Here is a 20,884-nt window from a genome sequence, read left to right as displayed (position 1 = left end):
TGTGTGTGTGTGTGTGTGTGTGTGTGTGTGTACATGCATGTGTTTACGTACATATGTAAATGTCAGATCTGTCGGTCCATCCATCCATCCATCCATCCATCCATCTGTCCATCTGTTCATCCATCCTTGTCTGTCAGTCCATCTGTTTGTCTGTACCTATATGTGTTCATCCATCTGTCTGCAGTCCATTTCTATGTCCATCTATCCTTGTCTGTCTGTCCCTCTGTTTGTCTCGTTTGTACATATATTGTGTCCATGCATCCATCTGTCTGTTTGTACATTTGTTTGTCCATGTTTGTCTGTACACGTGTCCATCTGTCTGTCCATCTGTTTGCCTGTACATGTGTCCATCTGTCTGTCCATCTGTCTGTCCATCTATGTCCATCCATCATTGTCTGTCTCTGTCTATCTGTTTGTCTGTATATGTACATCTGTCCATCCATCCTTGTCTGCCTGTCCATGTCTGTCCACGTCTGTACATACCATATCGTACATGTGCGTGTGTCCATCTATCTGTCTGTCCATCTGTATAGGAAATCAACACAAAATTGCCCAATAAGTGATATAGTAATACTATTTGGTCAGATGGACACATCAAAGGATGTCTAAACTGAAAATTACTAAAAATGAAAAATGAAGTCTCAATGACTATTCTATTTACATGGTTACCGAATATGATTTACATAATGATTTGCAAAATTTCAAAAGTGCTATACAGTGTTATACAATAGCTTAAATTCAATATAGAATGTCAATATTTAACCTGTACTCTTTAGCTGTAACTGGGGTATATTTTTAACCTGCACTCTTTAGCTGTAACTGGAGTATATTTTTAACCTGCACTCTTTAGCTGTAACTGGGGTATATTTTTAACCTGCACTGTTTAGCTGTAACTGGAGTATATTATTAACCTGCACTCTTTAGCTATAACTAGGGTATATTTTTAACCTGCACTCTTTAGCTGTAACTGGGGTATATTTTTAACCTGCACTGTTTAGCTGTAACTGGGGTATATTATTAACCTGCACTCTTTAGCTGTAACTGGGGTATATTTTTAACCTGCACTGTTTAGCTGTAACTGGAGTATATTATTAACCTGCACTCTTTAGCTGTAACTGGGGTATATTTTTAACCTGCATTCTTTAGCTGTAACTGGGGTATGTTTTTAACCTGCACTCTTTAGCTGTAACTAGGGTATATTTTTAACCTGCACTCTTTAGCTGTAACTGGGGTATATTTTTAACCTGCACTCTTTAGCTGTAACTGGGGTATATTATTAACCTGCACTCTTTAGCTGTAACTGGGGTATATTTTTAACCTGCACTGTTTAGCTGTAACTGGAGTATATTATTAACCTGCACTCTTTAGCTGTAACTGGGGTATATTTTTAACCTGCACTCTTTAGCTGTAACTAGGGTATATTTTTAACCTGCACTGTTTAGCTGTAACTGGGGTATATTATTAACCTGCACTCTTTAGCTGTAACTGGGGTATATTATTAACCTGCACTGTTTAGCTGTAACTGGGGTATATTTTTAACCTGCACTCTTTAGCTGTAACTGGGGTATATTTTTAACCTGCACTGTTTAGCTGTAACTGGGGTATATTATTAACCTGCACTCTTTAGCTGTAACTGGGGTATATTATTAACCTGCACTCTTTAGCTGTAACTGGAGTATATTATTAACCTGCACTCTTTAGCTGTAACTGGGGTATATTTTTAACCTGCACTGTTTAGCTGTAACTGGAGTATATTATTAACCTGCACTCTTTAGCTGTAACTGGGGTATATTTTTAACCTGCACTCTTTAGCTGTAACTAGGGTATATTTTTAACCTGCACTCTTTAGCTGTAACTGGGGTATATTATTAACCTGCACTCTTTAGCTGTAACTGGGGTATATTATTAACCTGCACTGTTTAGCTGTAACTGGGGTATATTTTTAACCTGCACTCTTTAGCTGTAACTGGGGTATATTTTTAACCTGCACTGTTTAGCTGTAACTGGGGTATATTATTAACCTGCACTCTTTAGCTGTAACTGGGGTATATTATTAACCTGCACTCTTTAGCTGTAACTGGAGTATATTATTAACCTGCACTCTTTAGCTGTAACTAGGGTATATTTTTAACCTGCACTGTTTAGCTGTAACTGGGGTATATTATTAACCTGCACTCTTTAGCTGTAACTGGGGTATATTTTTAACCTGCACTCTTTAGCTGTAACTGGGGTATATTATTAACCTGCACTCTTTAGCTGTAACTGGGGTATATTATTAACCTGCACTCTTTAGCTGTAACTGGGGTATATTTTTAACCTGCACTGTTTAGCTGTAACTAGGGTATATTTTTAACCTGCACTCTTTAGCTGTAACTGGGGTATATTATTAACCTGCACTCTTTAGCTGTAACTGGGGTATATTTTTAACCTGCACTCTTTAGCTGTAACTATAGGGTATATTTTTAACCTGCACTTTTTAGCTGTAACTGGGGTATATTTTTAACCTACACTCTTTAGCTGTAACTATAGGGTATATTTTTAACCTGCACTGTTTAGCTGTAACTGGGGTATATATTTAACCTGCACTCTTTAGCTGTAACTGGGGTATATTTTTAACCTGCACTCTTTAGCTGTAACTATAGGGTATATTTTTAACCTGCACTGTTTAGCTGTAACTGGGGTATATTTTTAACCTGCACTCTTTAGCTGTAACTGGGGTATATTTTTAACCTGCACTGTTTAGCTGTAACTGGGGTATATATTTAACCTGCACTCTTTAGCTGTAACTGGGGTATATTTTTAACCTGCACTGTTTAGCTGTAACTGGGGTATGTTTTTAACCTGTACTCTTTAGCTGTAACTGGGGTATATTTTTAACCTGTACTGTTTAGCTGTAACTAGGGTATATTTTTAACCTGCACTGTTTAGCTGTAACTAGGGTATATTTTGAACCTGCACTCTTTAGGTGTAAGTTAACTGGGGTATATTTTTAACCTGCACTGTTTAGCTGTAACTGGGGTATATTTTTAACCTGCACTCTTTAGGTGTAAGTTAACTGGGGTATATTTTTAACCTGCACTGTTTAGCTGTAACTGGGGTATATTTTTAACCTGCACTCTTTAGCTGTAACTAGGGTATATTTTTTAACCTGTACTCTTTAGCTGTAACTGGGGTATATATTTAACTTGTACTATTTAGCTGTAACTGGGGTATATTATTAACCTGCACTGTTTAGCTGTAACTGGGGTATATATTTAACCTGCACTGTTTAGCTGTAACTGGGGTATATATTTAACCTGCACTGTTTAGCTGTAACTGGGGTATATTATTAACCTGCACTCTTTAGCTGTAACTGGGGTATATTTTTAACCTGCACTGTTTAGCTGTAACTGGGGTATATTTTTAACCTGTACTCTTTAGCTGTAACTGGGGTATGTTTTTAACCTGTACTCTTTAGCTGTAACTGGGGTATATTTTTAACCTGCACTCTTTAGCTGTAACTGGGGTATATTTTTAACCTGCACTGTTTAGCTGTAACTGGGGTATATTTTTAACCTGCACTGTTTAGCTGTAACTGGGGTATATTTTTAACCTGCACTCTTTAGCTGTAACTGGGGTATATTTTTAACCTGCACTGTTTAGCTGTAACTGGGGTATATTTTTAACCTGCACTCTTTAGCTGTAACTGGGGTATATTTTTAACCTGTACTCTTTAGCTGTAACTGGGGTATATTTTTAACCTGCACTCTTTAGCTGTAACTGGGGTATATTTTTAACCTGTACTCTTTAGCTGTAACTGGGGTATATTTTTAACCTGCACTGTTTAGCTGTAACTAGGGTATATTTTTAACCTGCACTGTTTAGCTGTAACTGGGGTATATTTTTAACCTGCACTCTTTAGCTGTAACTGGGGTATATATTTAACCTGCACTCTTTAGCTGTAACTGGGGTATATTTTTAACTTGCACTGTTTAGCTGTAACTGGGGTATATTATTAATCTGCACTCTTTAGCTGTAACTAGGGTATATTTTTAACCTGCACTCTTTAGCTGTAACTGGGGTATATTTTTAACCTGCACTCTTTAGCTGTAACTGGGGTATATTTTTAACCTGCACTGTTTAGCTGTAACTGGGGTATATTTTTTTTCCATCAGGCAACCACTTATATCATCACTGAAAATTGTTAAAATGCCATTAATTCGTATAGTTTGAAATTCCTCACCCAAAAATCAAGTGGATTGTACCATATACATGTACTGCTACACAAATATGTGTTCCAACAGGTGATTCCAAACTCATAGTACAGGGTGTACATACAGTATTACGATTACTATATGTACAAATGCAATTATCAGTTACAAAGCAGTTTCAAAGCATTCCAGTTACCGCTAGTACAAGTTTAAATGTTGTATGAATTTTCAGTCACTCACTGTGTCCTAAGCTTATCACTTTCCTGCAAAGAAGTTCCTCTCCTTGGTGTTATTTTATTTATTCCTGCCTCAACTACGTTTTGATACGTTTCATACACTGAAAGCTGGCAGGTGTTTGCACACTAATAACTTTCCTGTTCTTTCAAGTTATCTGGTGTCCTTGTCATCCTTTACCCCCATTGTGAAAGTTCCTGTCTGTGTAAATGCATATTGTTATGTTCAGTGATATTTGGCTGAATTCATATTATGCATACTTTATCAAAACTAAGGAGACAAATTGTAAGCTATCAAACATGTTATTGATAAATGTGTCAACTCTTGTTTTGATTCCACTGAAACTAAGCGTGTCTACTGGCTTTTTGAAAAATTTTCCCGTTTTAGTAGGATAATCGTGTGGAGATAAATATTGACCTTTATTATAAAAATTTGACAGTAAGGTCAAAATAAATTTGATAAAAGATTATTTTTTCTGAATTGGGCATTTGGAAATGAGATGAGGGTAAAATGATACGCTGATTGAAAAGTGCTTTGCTCTCTTTTTAGAACAATTTATTCATCAGTTTCAGAGGGAGGGGAGTATAATAAAAGAACAGCCATATGTGTAAGTGTTGAAGTGAGCCTGAGTAAAGTGACTAGTCATGTACGTTTCCACCTCTGCATAACAAGATATCCAAAAGTCACATTTCATGTAATTGTGGTTTCGTGAAATTAACAAGGCTCTTTACAATTGGAGTTTTGTGGATTTGAAAGTTGTGTAATTGCAATTATCCATTGCGAAGAAAAGTTGGACAGAACGATTTGCGGTAAGAAATATTACCATATACCCATGTATCAGATACAATGTATACACAATGTAGCAAGGTAGTGTGTAGTGTATCGAAATAGTGTTACTGTGTATCGAAATGTTACATATGATGTATCAAAATATAATACGATACTTTGAGCTACAAATTGAATTTGAATTTTGTTATCTGAACAATTGTACAATGTATCTAAATATTTAAATATTTGCAACTCTTACCCTGTCCAAACCATATGATATTCAACATTTTACATGTTCGATCGTCGTTACTTAAAGTCGAGTATGCAGTTCTTAAAGTAATTTTAATGAAGTTTTGTGTTAATTTTCTAGTTAGGACAGAAGGTGTTTATTTTGATGTATTAAATGAACCAAATTAGTGTAGATATATATGGAATAACTTCAAGTTTAGACAGAGTAGTTATAAATGTTACGAACTGTTGTTGTAAAAATGACAGATTTATTGCAAACACAGCACAGCAGATTATTTGTAGCTCTCTCTATGACAAGGCTTGGCATTTGTTATCTTTGACCTGAGGCAATGAAAGCCAAGAAGGCAAGATTAGTAGATTGACCGATAATAATGGAAGTTTAATAATAGCAGTAATCTACAGAAATTCACTTGTAAAGGCCATGCCATATTGGTAATGTATAGACATGATTTATTGGATGTATAATCATTGCTACAGTCGTTATTTGCATTAAGGATGAATCAACCAATAATCCTAATCCTATTTCAAATAAAAATTGTTTTATTAGCGTTAATTACTTTACTCATTGACTAACATGTGATATAATTAAATGGAAAGTATTTTTAGTAAAATCTAAGTCTTAAAAAATTAGTTCTGTGAAAATCTATAATTGTACCACCCCGTTTTATCCCTAATGGTATGGATGCATTTGTAGTATGAAGAATTACAGTTGTGTAAATTTGTAAAATAAGAATTTTAAACATTTAAGTGTTTTTGTATTGTAATTGATGGAAAGTAGAGAAAGTGTCATTTGTTTTCACTGCCCGGGCCTTTAAACAGCTGTAATGAGTTAGTGTTAAAAGTCATGGTGGTCAAATGGTTAGACTTAAAGTTAGAGTGGATAGCTTGGAATTGGCAGGTTGCAGGTTCAAGCCTCACAGCTGTCATCTGAATGGCTAAAGTCCTTGTGCAAGATTTGAACCACTGATTGTGTCCCAGTCAAACCAGTTGTATAATTGAGGGACCTGGTAGGTTAGCAGTTGCAATGTGAATGTGTTTATAGAGGCTGCATGTGATTGTGTGTTCCCCAAAGAGTTGAGAAAGTGTGAAGGTCGTAACTTAGGTCCATGCCAAGGTATTAATTATAAAGTGTTGAAATCTTAGTATAATGTGTCACTCATGAAAAAGAAAAATTATTATGTGTGAGAAAGTACTATAAAAATAACGAATATATTTAATATACATTCACAGATATGCTTTGCAACTGTGTAATTTTACCAATTATTACCGATGTTTTATGTCATATGCCCAGATCTGTTATTTTGAAATTTGAACTAAGAGAAAATTCCCATTCAAGTGCAGCATAAAACACTGCAAACATGAGTGCAAATATTCCTGAATACGCACACTGGAACTCGTATGGCATGGGGTTCTGTTGTTAATACATATCTGAAGCGACAAATTTCCATAAAAATCATACAGCAATTTTGTGTGTAGCAAACGACTGCGTACTCATTTGCATATCATTTGCAAGCAGGTATGCAAATACCACTAGTATGTGTGCACACCAGTGCAAGTAATCTCTGCTTATGTGATAATTGTTTTTCTTAAAGGTAGATCTGTTGATTGCAAATAATTAGTATAGCCTAAAGGTACATGCATAATGTATATCAACTTCTGCTATTAAACAGTAATATTGCTGTCTCTACTTTTCTTGTAATAATTTTTCTTTTTCATGAGTGACATATTATACTAAGATTGCAACAACAGCATAAATGACATGAAAAGTTATTTTAATTTGCATACAAGTGACAATATAAGTTAAGATAGCAGCAATTTCATAAATGATATAAAAGTTATTTTCTGTGCATACGTGACAAAATATAAGTTAAGATAACAGAATTTTATAAATGACAAAAAAAGTTATTTTAATTTGCATACAAGTGGCACATTATAAGTTAAGATAACAGCAATTTCATAAAACAAGTTATTTTAATTTGCATACAAGTGACACATTATAAGTTAAGATAACAGCAATTTCGTAAATGACATAAAAGCTATTTTCTTTGCATACATGACACATTATACTATGTTTGCAATAATTGCATAAACTATGTGATGCTAATATTACTATAATCTCATATTGTTAATATTTAATGGCTATGATGAAGCAGCTGTATTATTGTATGTAGCTTCCTGTCACACAAAGTGTCACCAAATGGAAGTTGTCCGTCAGTAAACATTATTACTGGTGAAATGGTTAGAGCAGCCAGCTTAGAATTGCCAGGTTGCAGGTTCAAGCCTCACCACAGTCATTTGTTTCTGAATAGCTAAAGTCCCTAGGCCCTAGGCAAGAAAAAATCCATTATTATGCCGCAGTCAACCCAGCTGTATAATTAGGGACCTGGTAGGATAAAGGCTGAAAGGTGAATTTTTTCTGTATGCTTGAGGAGGCTGCGATGAATAGTATTCTCCCAGGGAGTTGAGGTAGTATAAAGTGCCATTGTGATACTATAGGTCCATGCCATGAGTTGTAATTATAAAATGCTTTGAATACAGCATGAGAGTTATAAAAATATACTAATTATTATTATAGTTATTATATGGTAGTAATTGTAGTATTTTCTCTTTATTCTTTTTATTTCAGAGTACATAAGTCACTTTTTCCCATGTCTAAGGCCAAAAAACAAATAATTGTTGGTTCCAGTTACCTGACCCCACCTAGCTTTTCATTGCTGAATCTAAACTTTTTTTATGTATTCAAGACAAAAATAATAAAATTGTGAAGTCTCATGAGAATAGCGGATGCAGAAACTGACATCAACTTAAAAAGACAAAATAAAACTGCTCTTCCAATCTGTAATGGCTGTACATCTGATAGGAAAAAATAAACACTGAGACCATTTGGAATACAATGGAAAACCTGAACTAGACACTCACACAGAAAAAATATATAATGAAATAACATAAATCTATTTTCCCCACCTGTTCTAAAATAGAGCGTAATCGGCACCATTCGATTTTTTAGCACAACTGAACTTGTTCAGTAGTGCTATAGGGATCGCCCGGCGTCTGTCTGTCTGTGTGTGTGTGTGTGTGTGTGTGTGTGTGTGTGGATGTGTGTGTGTGTGTAAACAACTTAAAGTCAAAAACCGCTGAACCGATTGCCACGATATTTGGTGGGTCCATTACTTTGGGTGTCTAGTTGGGAAATTGTTCAAATCGAAATGATCGCATCACAGGTGTGTGATTTGGGTCAAAAAATGTGATTTTTGGTCAAAAAACTTAAACTCAGAAACTACTGGGCAGATTGGTGCGAAATTTGGTGGGAACATTCTTAAGGGGGTGTAAAGTAAGATTTGTTCATGACGGGATGATTCCATCAGTGATATGCAAATTAGGGCTAAAAATGTGTCTTTTTGGTTAAAAATCTATTATTCTAAAACTACTGAGCAGATTGGGCTGAAATTTAATGGGAATGTATCTAGGGATGTATGGACGAAGAAATATTAAGCTTACCATGATTCCATGAGTGATATGCAAATTAGGTGTAAAAATGTTCATTTTTGGTCAAAAACTTATATCTCAAAAAGTACTTGGTCAATTAGTCTGAAAGTTGGCGAGATGTTTCTGAAACTGTTATTCTGCAGATTTTCTTAAAAACATTTTGACAAAATTGGCCCTAGCGACCATGACCACGCCCTTAGCAACAACCAAATGGCAGTATATTTTGGTCAAATAACAACATCATCTGGTAAGCAAGTGAGTAAACATTCAAAAAATGTATGCAAATACCCTAGCAACCATGACCACGCCCATAGCAACAGCCAAACGGTGGTGTATTTCACAAAGATAACAACAGGGTTTAATAGATAATTGAATAAACATCCAAAAAATGTATGTAAATTTGCATAGCAACAAGACCACGCCCATAACAACAGCCAAATAATCACGTATATTGCAAAGATAACAACAGGAATAGAAAGACAGATGAATTAACATTTAAAAAATGTATGCAAATACCCTAGTAACCATGACCACGCCCATAGCAACAGCCAAACGGTGGTGTATTTCACAAAGATAACAACAGGGTTTAATAGACAATTGAATAAACATTCAAAAAATGTATGTAAATTTTCCTAGCAACAAGACCACGCCCATAGCAACAGCCAAATGATCACGTATATTGCAAAGACAATATCAGGAATTCATACACAAGTGAACAAAAACATACACAAATGTATGCAAATATATCTAACAACATGACCACGCCCATAGCAACAGCCAAATGATAGCATTTATCGTAAAGATAGCAACATGGTTGGATAGGCAACTGGATAGTTATTCAGCAAATAAACACCTATTGTTAGCATAGACTAGCATATGGATAAACATTTTTAAAAACTACAGTTGTGCTACAACGCCATTGGCGGTATTTTTTTTCATTAGGCCCTAAAAAGAAGATCAAACTTTCAAAATGTTTACAATAATATTTCCTATTGTAATAGTAGCCTAATCTATGCTGACTGAGTCTGGATTCCTTCATTTTCATAATACACCCTGAACATTTTAGTTAAAAACAGCATGTTACAGTTTTGTAAGGGCGTAGACTGCACTGTTAGGCCTAAAAGAAGATCAAATTTTCAAGATGTTTACAATAATATTTCCTATTGTAATAGTAGCCTAATCTATGCTGACTGAGTCTGGATTCCTTCATTTTCATAACACACCCAGAACATTTTAGTTAAAAACAGCATGTTACAGTTTTGTAAGGGCGTAGACTGCACTGTTAGGCCTAAAAGAAGATCAAATTTTCAAGATGTTTACAATAATATTTCCTATTGTAATAGTAGCCTAATCTATGCTGACTGAGTCTGGATTCGTTCATTTCCATGACATACCCAGAACATTTTAGTTAAAAACAGCATGTTACAGTTTTGTAAGTGCGTAGACAGCACTGTTAGGCCTAAAAGGAGATCAAATTTTCAAGATGTTTACAATAATATTTCCTATTGTCGTAGTAGCCTAATCTATGCTGACTGAGTCTGGATTTCTTCATTTCCATGACACACCCAGAACTTTTTAGTTAAAAACAGCATTTTGTGGTTTTGTAAGGGCGTAGACTGCACTGTTGAACAAAGATAAAGATAAGGGTAAGTAGCTGAAAATGGCATGTATGTTAAAAGTCAAAAAAGTGTCGTTTCCCACCCCCAAAAATAAATGCACGTAAGTATTTAGCTATATTCTTAGTTGCATTTTTGAAAACAAAAAAGATAAGGGCATATCAGTGAACATTGTTTAGTTAACATTTCAGTGTCTCTTATTTTCAAAAGGTGACATTTTACCTATAGAAGGGGACTTTAGCATAATTCTATCATTCTTGGATTGAAAAAGTAGAATTTGAAATGAATGTTATATTTTTGGTTCACACATATGGAATATTATATTTCCTACATCTAACTTCTTATAACAGTGACAAGAGGAATATTGGAGAACATAGGAGGAAAGTGAGCTCCCAATTTATTTTTTTCCCCAATGCTTTTTAATTTTTAATTGTAATTGTTCAACACTGTTGAATATTTTTTTTTTTTTAAAAAGGGTGAAGAGCGGTAAGTAGGTAAAATCTACCAGGGTTTGATGTCATTTTACCTGGGTTCTGAAACAAAATTACCATAGACTCTATGGGGAAACACTGCCATTTTACCCCTTTCTCCCTTTCTGTTATTGGAAATCCCATGTCATTTTACCTGGGTTCCCAAACAAAGTTACCATAGACTCTATGGGGAAACACTGCCATTTTTACCCCTTTCTCCCTTTCTGTTACCAGGGTTCCCCAACCTTAGCAAAAAGCACTGTGTCATTTATGTAACTTATCTAGTCATAGAAATTTAATGAATTATAAATTCAGACGAATGATTGATAACCAAATTAAAAGTATAGTATTTCTACATTTAATAACAATTAATGTGTCTTTATCATTAGCATACATATCAACAGTCTTCACCCTTACTAGTGCTGTCCACATGTACACAACCACAGCATACATATCAACGGTCTTCACCCTTACTAGTGCTGTCCACATGTATACAACATACAACCACAGCATACAGTATATCAACGGTCGTCACCCTTACTAGTGCTGCCCACACACATACACATGTGACCACAGCATACATATCAACAGTCTTCACCCTTACTAGTGCTGCCCACACACGTACACATGTGACCACAGCATACATATCAACAGTCTTCACCCTTACTAGTGCTGTCCACACACTACATGTACACAACCACAGCATACATATCAACGGTCTTCACCCTACTAGTGCTGCCCACATGTATACACAACCACAGCATACATATCAACAGTCTTCACCCTTACTAGTGCTGTCCATACACGTACACAACCACAGCATACATATCAACGGTCTTCACCCTTACTAGTGCTGCCCACATGTACACAACCACAGCATACATATCAACAGTCTTCACCCTTACTAGTGCTGTCCACATATACATCCACAACTACAACTTGGTGTGATACTTACAATATTAGTATCACCTAGTCATCTCTGCAAATTATTCATTTTTGTATTTAATTACCTGTCTACTGTACATACAATGTATAGTGATGGTAACTACTGTGGGTATGCACACTGGATTGACAATGTGCATAAAGAGTTCACACTACTCATCAACAACGTGTGAATTTATAGATTGTTGATAGCATTTGATGACAACTAATCATATTTAGTTTGACAGCTAGTATAAACATAATTAACAGAAAAAAGTATGTAAAAATTAGATGGAGGTGTTATTACTCATTGCACAGGTGCACAAGCATACTACATTTTTACGTACTGCAGTGCAATACAGATGTGTGTGTGTGTGATTGTATCGTGAACATAAACTCAAGATGTGCGGCAATCTGATTAAAATCCGATGTAGATGTCGGCTAATCATTCATTGTTATTTTACCTTGTTATTTTTGCTTCAATTGACCTTCGTGATACATGTTTACGTTTTCATCTTGATGGCCCACCTCCTCAATATCTGAACTCAAGCCCAAGAATGATTAGCCAACATCTACATCAGATTTTAATCAGATTGATATGCACGGTAGTGTTTTTTATAAAAGGCAGACTGCACCTCAGGCACAAATTTTACTGAAAATGAAAGTCCTTAAAATCTCTCCAAACTTTGCCATATGAAAACTTACTTCTGGTACTTTTGAAACAAATAAAAGAAATTTGGGGTTCATCGTCTTGTTTTCAAGGAAATCGACAATCTTATCTCATAGAGTATTTGGCGGCCATATTGGATTCTCAAATCCATGGCTTATTTTAATATCGTGTTGACCTCTATTTCAAAGAATTGTATGGTGACCCAAAAAAAATTTTCTTGGCTTTAACAGACAATGGGTTTGTGTTTTCTTGAAAAAAGTACGAGCAAAAGTTTATTTTATTTCTGACGTGCATTTCACGTTAAGATGTGAAATGTGCTGTTTCTTTGAAAACATGAAACTTTTCCAATGGCATGCAAGAGTTTAATATTGATTGTTGGTGGTACTCATATTGTATTTGCACTTATCAAGGTGTGTGTTTTCTGCAGCACTTTCACTTGCTACACTCGTGAAAGCATGTAGGGACTCAAGAACACCAAAAACATTTGTACAAATAGCCAGAGTTATGCACACTTGCATTTGTATGTTGGATTATGTCATACAGCTACTGGAGTTTTCAACAGTTTGTGTCCTTAAATTTTAAAACAAACATTTAGAAATGATTTTACATGCAGGAATCATTGAGGTGTAACTATATTTGTAGTTCTTACAGACTCTCAATACATGATCTTGAAGTTGTATTTTGTCATGTTAATTACAGTATCAAACCCGTTACAAAAATAAGCTATTACTTTCATACACATAGTACATACTCCATCAATAGTATTTCCTGTCCTGCCAAAAGAACAATAAAATTGAGATCTCCACTTTGATATATAGCGGACATGACGAAGCCATATATTGTATTTTTGAAATTAAAGTCCTCGTCGTATTGTGTTGTGAAAGGGAATGTCTAGGTTTAATGTTTTTTCTTTTACATTACTGTGTTGACCACCTGCCATCATGTATTTGGATTTCACTCATAATTACACTTTGTTCACTCAGCCTGAAATCGTCACAAGATTGATTTTGCACTTGGACGTATTTTCTACAACTAAGGGACGATGACACAATGTCACACAAGCTCAATAAGCAAACTTTATTCGTTAGGAGGGGAGGGGGTGTGGCATCAATTCTACAACTAAGGGACGATGACAATGTCACACAAGCTCAATAAGCAAACTTCATTCGTTAGGAGGGGAGAAGTTCTGGCGTCAATGCGATTGCTTAACTTCATTTTAGCACTTCTAACCAAATTTGATAAAAAACTTTCACTCCGTCCGTCAATGATAACAGATTTCAAATTTAGGACTGAGATGTTGATAAGTTGATAATAATTGACTTCTAATGTGAGATATGGTGCTTGGTTTCTCGAAGTATTTTAATGTGTGTACAATCATGTATTTATATTACATGATCATAGTGGTGTACACTACAGTTTTTATCATAATTTACATCATATACAAACGTGTGATGTCAAACTTGTGAGCGTTCGTTTAGGGGGAGGGGAGGGGGTTTTGACCTAAATGAAGGATGTTTGGTTGTTGAGCTTGTGTGACATTGTGTGATCGTCCCTAATGGTGTCGGCCAAGAAATCGGATGGTTAATATTTTTATGATGTGCCTAGGCAATAATATTCTATTTCAGGTACTGAGAATTATGAGGTGAAATTTACTGTAAATACTAACATATTTTATGAGAAAAGATAAATCTTTACAAATTACATGCAGGTACATCTTACAGTTTTCAACTTATCTTCAAGTCAGTCACTCTATGCAAACATTTCAATTATCAACTGAAATTAGTGTAAAATCACTCAATTAAATGCAAATAATTCACTAAAGAAAAACTCGTCAAATATAGATAAATGATTGAAATAACTGGATCTTCAAGTCAGTCACGCAATGCAAATTTATTATGCTGAAGTTGGGGTAAATATGAACATTTGTCAACAATTTTATAAAATGTACAGTAAGTACTACTAGTGACAGGTTTGATCTTTTCAGTCACTCAGTGCAAACTATTCAATAAAGAAAAACTTAAAATAGTCTGAATAAAAAATTAAAAAAAAAAACCCTGACAGTTCTGATCTTAAAGTCAGTCAGTCACCCGATGCACACAATTCAATTATTAGCTCAAATTAATGTAACTATATGACAATTAAAAACCTGGTAATTTGTGTTAATAATTGTATAATGACAGTTTTCAAGTGATTTTGCTGACTATTCAGTCATTCACTGAAAGTAATTTAATTTAAGACATTGAAATTATTGTATTCTACATTAATGATGAGATGCATTTTATTTTAGATTGTCTAATTTCCAGTATGCAAAGGAAAAAATTATTTCTACAGAATGTGATGTAACAATTAGTAATATTAATAGAAATTTATTTTTAAAAATATTATGCAATATCATCTTCCTCTAGCCAAATTTTTGAAAAACTTGTATTGTTATATTTCTAAATTATATATGAAAAAAATTGTATTGTTGTTGTTGTTGTTGTTGTTGTTGTTGTTGTTGTTGTTGTTGTTTACCTTACTGTATTCACTGATGATGCAGTTGTGTAATAAAGTTATTATTATTATCAATATCAATGGTAAGTTCTCTAAATGAGACCTTGACCTTGATTATCATGATCAAGGTCAAATTCTCAGTACCTAAAATAGAATATTACTGCATATGCACATCATAAAAATAATGAACATTCGATTTCTTGGTCTACACCATAACTTCAGCTCTACACACTTCACATGCATTACTATAGGTGTGCATAAAAATATGTAGTCTGAATTCCAACTGTGGTCTATTAACATTTGGAATCCAGACTAAAAAATAAGTCGACTTTCTTGTTCTATTTTGACCCTCTAGCATGATTTCAAAAGCTATTGCAGGTACTGAGAATTGTCACTCATGATCAATGAACATGATTTTAAACATTGACATTATAGTGCCCTGCATTATCAGTGGTGACCTCTCTAATGAGACTTTGACCTTGCCCTTGATGACCAAAGTCAGGGAGTCACTATGAAATTAACTTAAAACATTGAAATAAATGCTCTCATAGAAAACCAAACTTGTAAGTTTATGACAACTTTTGATTTGTTGTCCATGAAAAAAATGCACCAAAATGTGTTGCTCTCAATCCTATACTATATAGCGACTTAAATACAAGGAAACACCCTGTTAGCAGTTTTACTCAACAACGAATTTTGTTTGTCATGACAAGTCCAGTCCTGGCACACTGAAAATAAGCTGTACTTGGCAATTTGTACATGTACTAACCCTATCACACTATCAATTATTAGTTGTATGCAGTTTTGGAATAAAATTATATAATATAAAATATTTGAGAAAGATCGCAACTTTCAAAATGGTAATAGGAACTCCAGAAGTTATTGAAAGTACATTTGAAAAGATAGTGTTTATTTTCCCTGACAATAACAAAGCCTTTAGAGACACGATTTGTTTAAATTTATACAGATTGTTTGTTTTTTCACTCAGCAAACAATTTGACACCCACACAACTTCCCAATGATGTTTAATATATAGTTTAGACTACAAATACCAGTACTTTTTGTTAAGTGTTTGATTATAAAGAGGTGTGGTCATCGGCCACCCAATATTTTTTATATGTTTCTCAAACTCAGGATTTCCTTTTCATGGTCCCAATGAATTAGTTGCAGAAAGAGGTGACGTTTAGGTTGTGTGCATTTCACTGGAATTTGTTGAAACTTAGTTTATTAAAAAGAGAAAACAAAGGTAGAAATTTTTAATGAGCTGTAAAATTGCAAAATTTTCTGGTTATGAAAATATTGAGATTTATAATACCAGTATTTTCTGAATTAAATAATTGTTCATGTGATTTTCATATTCACCATAACAAAATTGAAGCCATCATCACTCTAATGATCATTTACATTGAACCATGGTGGGGGAGGGGGGAGGGGGGAGGGGTGGGGTTATCTGACATTGAGGGTTTTTACATTACTATTTATGATTCACTACAAAGATTGGATGTTGCTCCAAAACTTTGTAAATCACTTCCACTTGACTTCTGTCATGCTTCTGGCCTTGAGTGTTTCAAATTGAAACTGAAGACCCATTGTTAACAAAGAATGTGGTGCACGTGGTTTAACCCATTCATGCAGTGCCACTGAACAGAACACTTCTGCAGAGTTTGGTGCTTTATAAATGGATTTGAGTGATTGATTTCATTTTATTGATTGATTGAAATTCATAATAATTTTACATTTTACATATTATGCTACCAGCTTGTAAAAATAACTTTACTTTTATATCTTTAATTTTAGCATTACTATGTCAAAATGGAGATGGAGAAACAGAGAATGAAATCAATATGGCCGTATAACAAAATCCAGCCCATTCAATCAAATTGAATTGTATGGATATAGAAATAGAAGGATAATATAATGACATACATGCTGTATGAATGGCATAGTATATGTACTACGTAGCTACAGGTCCCAGCCCTATATATAGTCAGTTCTATTCAGTCCTCTCGTTCTTCTTTCATTTTGCAGAAGAGTGCACGTAAACCAAACGTACTTCAGTGAACGTGGACAAAGTTACAAGATTCTGTGAGGTATGTATTGAAGCTAATTTTAACAGGATATGATCAGAATAGTTTCACTTTTCTTCCTGCATGTTTTGCATTGGTATGATACCATGGATAAGTTCTGACTAGGTGGTTTGTGTCTTTACATGTTCTTCTCACAGTAATCAAAAGACTGAACCAATCTACAGTGAGAGAGATTAAGTTAGCAGGTTTTCTTCCTTTCAACATGGTCAGTGTTTTGCTAAGGTTGGGGAACCCCAGTTACAGAAAGGGGAAGAATATAGTAAACTAGTCTAGTTCGTATACAGTATCATTACCATTGACACCTCCACTCACAGTATAGTCAAAGTCGTTACTCTAGAAGTCCTGAGATGCATTTTAAAATTCATCCACAGCCACCCACACAGTCATGAACATTGTGTCTTTGTTAATCAATCGCAAATTGTAACCAATAACACAGTCTCTTATAAAGTTAGTGTTTATTGGAGCAGTTATGTAATGTCCAAATATGGTACATTTGTCAGCTCAGGATGCTACTTATAGTACACTGTATACATCACTATAGCAGCTGGGGTTCACTGATTGGATGAACAACTTTTTGTGCTGATTGAGGGACTTTGACCAGACGTGGTTTAGTTAGATTTTACTACTTAATACACACTGCTGGTTGAGCTTAAAAACACACTTATAAAAATAATTATATTTATTAACCTTTGTAATGTAATGAAGAATAAGAACATATATATTTATATATATATTATAGCTCGTGCAGCGGACGCGAAGTGGCCATGTAGCGGCTCAATGATTAGTACGCATGCGTGTCCTATATACTATGCCATTTTTTGGGGTGGTTTTAACCAAATGCATTGTGGCGCAATGACTACGCATGTGCATTCTATGTGTTATGCGCATTCTCCACGCAGAGGGCGCTATCTACAATATCATCATGAGGCAGCCCAGGAAGCTGGTCACAAATGAATCTACATCTACTCTGCACAAGCTTATGGACTTTGCCTAGTTATGATATTATATATACATCACATGAAAGATAAAGAAAGTGATGATATATAATGTACTTAGGTTTTCTCCTGTAATAATATGATAAACCCCCCCCCCCCCCCCCCCCCCCCCCCCATGCCGTGCGAGTGCAAGTGTGGCACCCGGGTGTGGTGTAATTTGGGTATTTGCATGAATGCTTGTAGTGTTTCTGCAGCAGCATTTTTACTTGGTATGCACGTGAAAGTAGTTCTGCTGAAACACTGCAAGCACAGAGTCTTGCCGGATGTCAGTCTCCTCAAAGTACTGCTACAGAAACGCTGCAAGCACAGAGTCCTTGCACAGATGTCAATCTCCTCATGTTTTGTACTGTGACCTAAATTAAATCACAGATGGTAGCCTCAGGAAAGAATTTCACAAAATGAAAGTCTTCAAATCTCTCCAAACATTGTCATATGAAAACTTGTTCCTGATCCTTTTGAAGTGATAAAATAATTTAGGTTCCACCATCTTGTTTTCAAGGAAATGGACATTAATTTTCCCATAGAATTAACACAATCTTCAGTGCCAATGTGTGATTCTAAAATGGCTTTATTTTGATATTACTTTGACCTCTAGTTCAAAAATTTATTTGGTGACCTATGATTTTTTTTCTTGAATTTACTGAGAATGGTTTGGATTTTTCTTGAACAAAGCAGCAGCAGAAGTTTAAAGTGTTTATATGTGAGGCACATTCTACATCAACACAGATGGTGTGAATAATTTAGGTGTGTTCAACCATGAGTTGAATAAGTGTGTTGTAAACAGTAATCACTTCCATGTGTTAATGGGTCACTTCAGGGAATCACAATAAAAACAAAGGGGCTGATGAATGAGTCTCTATTGCATAGAGGGCGCTATACATGTATCATTTATAAGTTTCTGTGATTCAAGTACTACTAGTATGGATTAAGTTGATGCAATACACAAGAGATATACAGAAAATATAACTTAACAATTAAAAGTTTGGCTGACAGAAGTCAACAAATTTGGCAGTATGTATGGTAGAATTCTATCAAGCTACTGAGTTTGCATCTTGCAAGCTGTGCTAAAACTAGTTCAGCTTGCAAACGGTGTACGGAACACAATTCTGACAATGTCCGTAAACTATGTGAGAAGGGAAGGGACATTGTCAGATTGAGTCACCACTTTGACTTCTCTGTCTGCAAGTAGGTCTATGCTTTAACTACCTACTTGTTTTGAGTCGGTCAACCCAGCTGTATAATTGGGGACCTGGTAGGACAGAAGTTGCAATGTGAATGCTTTAATCCTATGTGTACCCTAGTCAACCCAGCTGTATAATTAGGGACCTGGTAGGATAGAGGTTGCAATGTGAATGCTTTAATCCTATAAAGGCTGCAATGGATTGTATGCTCCCCAGGGAGTTGAGGAAGTATAAAGGGCCGTTGTGCTGCGATAGATCCGAGCCAGGGGTAATAATTGTAAAGCACTTTGAGCACAGTGTGAAAAAGCACTATACAAAATCCAACATTATGAGTTCCTTTGTTTAATACAATAAAGTCTACCATTCATTATACTAACTATAAATACAAACTGCCAATCAGATAAATCTGGCTATTGCTAAACACACTCACATGACTTGTTACATTACACAGAACACCAGAACATGCGCTAAGTTTGCAGTTTTCAGTGAAGTTGTTAGTGTAGTAGCAGTAGTACTAGCAGTAAAATTTATTTAAAAACAGGGTAGCCAGGAAACAACAAAAGCTGGGCTGTGTTACCACTCACAACAAATATTACATACCACACAAAAAGAAAGTACAAACAATACATAAGCAAAGTTTAACAAGACAAGATAATGAAAAAAACAAAACAATATCAATAGATAAAAATTACACCGCCATCCAGTTTACACCATACTGGAAGTCATCCTGTGTGTATGTGTGTAATGTAATATGTATAGTATAAAGCAGATAACCTTGGCCTAATAAACAATTTGTTTAAAGTTAAACACCAGCTGGTTAAAATGTCTCACTGTGATAGATACAGAAACTTCCACAACTAGATAGTTTTAGCACAGCTTGAGACAGGCAAACTTAGAGCTTAATATAATTATGTTGTACCCCTGTCAAACTCTATTCTACAATCTGAAATTTGTCAAAAAATTCACTGACAGCAGAATATTACAAACTATTAAGCAACCACTATCAAAAGTTAAGAACAGCAATATGAGATACTTGTACTGTGGTTAAATTAAGATATCCCACTGTTACAAATGACTACTAACTAATGACATGGGTAGGGGTTTAACACTACTGCTATATCAAATGTCTCTAACATAATATGATCCCAGTCGTCAATCATATTATAATGATCTTAGCTCTTCTTGGCTACAGCTTCCAAGATCTCTCTTTACTCTGAGAACCAGTCTATATAGCTTAGATATATCCATGGCTTCCAAGATCTCTCTTTACTCTGAGAACCAGTCTATATAGCTTAGATATATCCATGGCTTCCAAGATCTCTCTTTACTCTGAGAACCAGTCTATGTAGCTTAGATATATCCATGGCTTCCAAGATCTCTCTTTACTCTGAGAACCATAGTCTGGAGCTATCCATGGCTTCTAATATCTCTCTTTACTCTGAGAACCAGTCTATATAGCTTAGATATATCCATGGCTTCAAATATCTCTCTTTACTCTGAGAACCATAGTCTGGAGCTATCCAT

General features: G+C 35.0%; 1 protein-coding gene across 1 annotated transcript in view; it reads left to right on the top strand.

The window, feature by feature from the left end:
• LOC144452865 (excitatory amino acid transporter-like) overlaps positions 1 to 20,884 on the top strand; it is a 127,665-nt gene that overhangs the window by 64,408 nt on the left and 42,373 nt on the right. The window contains exon 4 of the mRNA XM_078144054.1: positions 17,126 to 17,187. The gene's annotated coding sequence lies outside the window, so the exon portion shown is untranslated. The remainder of the gene's footprint in view (positions 1 to 17,125; positions 17,188 to 20,884) is intronic.

This window comes from Glandiceps talaboti, chromosome 23, assembly GCF_964340395.1.
Source record: "Glandiceps talaboti chromosome 23, keGlaTala1.1, whole genome shotgun sequence".
In the NCBI taxonomy this organism is placed as follows: domain Eukaryota; kingdom Metazoa; phylum Hemichordata; class Enteropneusta; family Spengelidae; genus Glandiceps; species Glandiceps talaboti.
This window is presented reverse-complemented; position numbering and strand designations above follow the sequence as displayed.